Source organism: Poecilia mexicana, unplaced genomic scaffold, assembly GCF_051168715.1.
Source record: "Poecilia mexicana isolate PSO_F unplaced genomic scaffold, ASM5116871v1 scaffold_15, whole genome shotgun sequence".
Lineage (NCBI taxonomy): Eukaryota > Metazoa > Chordata > Actinopteri > Cyprinodontiformes > Poeciliidae > Poecilia > Poecilia mexicana.
In genome coordinates, this window is record NW_028263384.1 from 3,744,013 (window position 1) to 3,747,477 (window position 3,465).

Consider the following 3,465-nt stretch of genomic DNA (forward strand, 5'->3'; position numbering starts at 1 on the left):
ATCAATTTGTTATCAAATCAGTGATTCTTGAGATAAGGGACAAAATGGTTTTAAAATTCTTCCACCAAAAATGTTATTTATTCCTGAAGTTATGTATTCATACATGACAAATAATGTTTTGGGAATGTAAATATGTTAAGGTGCAGGCTCCCAGCTGCAGCATTTTCTTTGAAATTACATTTTTACTGGATCTGACTGAGAACTTTGTCAACACCTTCAGACGAAAATAAATAGGTATAAAATTATTTTTTAATGAACTTATGACTGATATTTTTACTCTCTGTGGTGTCTTAATTATTTTAATTATGTCCATGTTTTTGAAATTAATCATACCACAATTTAAACATTTATTTAGTCTGTATTTAATTACTCCAGTTCAATCGATACAAAAAACAATTTTGAAAGTAATCACCACAATGAACAGTGTCCTTTATTAGTAAAAAAAAAAACATATGCACCAAATACATGAATTCAGACATTTCACAAACAAATGCCTATCAAGAAACAAAAATAAATATTATTTTAAACAAAATGCAACATAAACTACATGTGACAGAGTTGACGGCACATGACGGTGTTGACACAAAACTGACGGTGGTGACAAACTAGTAAGTAAAAAGAAAACACTGAACTTGAAATGACATTTAAGAAGAATTAAATGCTGAAATGTTGTAGAATGTGAAGATATGAAGAAAAAATGTGAAATAACCATATTTAGATTTCAAGGAACATCTAAATTTTTGAGAATGTACCTTTGTCACTGAAGTCATCAACCAGGACGATTTTCAATCAAAATGTAAAAGATGAATATAAACAAAAATATACAAGACAGAACTTTTTGAAATATATTGTGAACTAATTCATATCTTTCTAAATCGCTTAAAAGTCAGTATATTTAATCCCCAGGCAATAGACGTGTCACATATTCTCCTTCAATAAAATCCATAACAGCTGGTGAAATGCAGTATACACCCCTGGCGCTGCTTGTGCGGACTGGTGAGGATGGTTTTCTCAGCCTAACTAGGACATCCGAAAATGGCACAAAGCAGACTTCCCGACAACCTTGTTTTTGCTTGAAGCTAAGAGTTGGTCCATGAGGATGAAAAAAATTCCACTTGTACATCTTCGTGCTATTTGTCAATTTGTAAGGCTTTAGCCAGCCACCACTTTCCATCATACATCACAACAAGCCAGTCTTCACTTTGGACATCAGTAGGATCAAAGTTGTTGTTCCTTTAGGTGTCTTGCTCGGCTCCTTCTCCATTTCCTCCATCAGAATTTCCAGAGGATTCTGAACTTTAGCAGTGGTTGAATTTTCATGGACATCTGGGTCCTGTGTTGTGTTGCCAAAACAGTGAATGGTGGGACTGAAGCACTTGCAAATCTGTGGCTCTCCGCAAAAACATGAAAGGATCCTACAATGGATGACATTCCCCTGAGCTAGCACTTGGTGAATGTTTCTTGTTCCTGGAATTGATTTCAGGGTTTGCAGGAGGAGAGACTCATAAGACTGAAAATCTTCATTTGTCACAAATTGCAGCTTGACACCACTTAAGCTGTTGGACACCATGTCAAAGAATAATTTGCCATCTATAATATCCTGACCTCTCAGCACATCTCTTCACCATCACCCCAATGCCATCTGGAGCGCCTTTGCCATGTGATGTTGGGAAGAAATTCCATGTAGCTTTCTCAAATCCCAGACGTTGCGGGACAACACAGAGGAGAAAGAAGTTCTTCTTATTTTTATATTGTTTGCTTGGACCATCAGACCAAAAGTGGATAGTGTTTATAGCCGGATATCTGATGTGAATATCTGTGAGGATTTGATCCATATAGGTCCAGATGGCTGCAGCATCCTGACGCTTTGACTCTGAGATTGTGCAGAATCCTGCTTTTTGTTGCCCAGTGTAGAACATGCCTGTGTGAAGTGTGATCTGCGGGAGATTTTGTCCATAGTGACAGGATTGTACTTCTGAGCTGAATTTACATTTCTAGGCCTCAGAAAAGTCAACATGAACAATGGCTGTATTTTCATCACAATTTGCTATTCTATTCCGATACTCCTTGGTTTGATTTCGAACCAAGTGGACATGAGTGGTTGTCTCATTTTTTAATTTGTCTTGGTAGAGACACATAAGCTCTGACAAGGTGCCAGTGTATTCCTCCAGTTTGGTGTGAAAGTGAGTTCCAACTTCTGTTTGCTCCTCTACGCGTTTCCACTGTGACCATTTTACTGGTGTTGTCCCTTTTTCTGGAGAAAGACTTGAGCATTTGTTTAAACAGCGGGAGCAAGCGCGCAAAAGACAAGACTCACTTGCTGGAAAACAACAGATAAGTTTGAAACTCTCTTCAAGGTTGCTGGTTGCCACAGCATTGAATGATTTCAAGACCTCAAGCATCAACATAGCATTCTCATGGTACTGACACAGACAGGTTTTTTGATCTGAGGCTCTGATAGGTGTGATGTGGAAAGGACGCAAGGCACAGAATGATGAGTAACTAAGCGTAATATTTGGGTTTTGTTGGAGAAATACACCATGAAGGTTTTGCATAGTATTAGTTAGAATCATTCTTTGACGTTTTACTTTATTTCTGGTGATGGTGTCTTGCTTGTCAGTCGTCACCCTTGAATTGTTTTCCAAAAACATGTGCACACTCCGGGAGATGCGCTGGAGAAAACTAGGCTTCCTTTGTTTTTGCATTTTTTCTCTCAGTGTTTTGTAAGTCAAGCCAAACTCTTGAACTCGATGAAGTAGCCGATATTTCTTGAGAATTCTACCAGACAAAGGAAGTTGTGCGTGCTTTGCTACAAGTTTGCTTCTTCTGGGAATATGATCGGTATTGCTTTTCAACTCTGCAGTCAAGGCATGGTGGAAAACTAATGATCTTTTGATTAATGGATTCCTTAGTTTGCTCCCTTGAAGCAACTTTTTGGTCTTAGTCTGAGGTGAGTCTTTTGTTTTTTTCTTTTTAAGTCTGTTTTTTTTCTTTTATGCGTACAAGTCGCTTTTTTAGAGTGCTTCTCTCTTTTGATAACTTGTGAATTTTGTCTTTTAGTTCTTTGACCTGTCTTGAATGCCTTTTCCTCATTTTAGATCTTTCCCTTTCCCCTGCTGCCCACTGCCTACTGCTCCTTGGTTCTTCAAAATTTAAATCTACAGGACTCTGCGGTGGGGTATCTACACTTTTCTGACCTTCCTTTGCTCTTTTTCTGTGTTCTCTTGCCTCCTTTTGTTTTTGCTTCCAAAGTCTTCTCTTATGTCTCTTATCTCATTCACCCAGATCATTGATATGTTTTATTTTTCCCTCTTCCACTCTCTGTCTCCATCTTTTCCTTTCCTTTCTTAAAAACTCTTCCTTCAGCTCAGGCTGGCTATTAATGTAACAAGGCAAGACATATTTTCCATGCTTTAACCTCAATAATATGAGCTTTCATCGTGAACAAAGTAAGAATATACTATA

General features: G+C 37.8%; 1 pseudogene; it reads right to left on the reverse strand.

The window, feature by feature from the left end:
* Positions 1-895: 895 nt before the first annotated feature.
* On the reverse strand, positions 896-1,919 carry LOC148155253 (uncharacterized; annotated as a pseudogene).
* Positions 1,920-3,465: the final 1,546 nt, after the last annotated feature.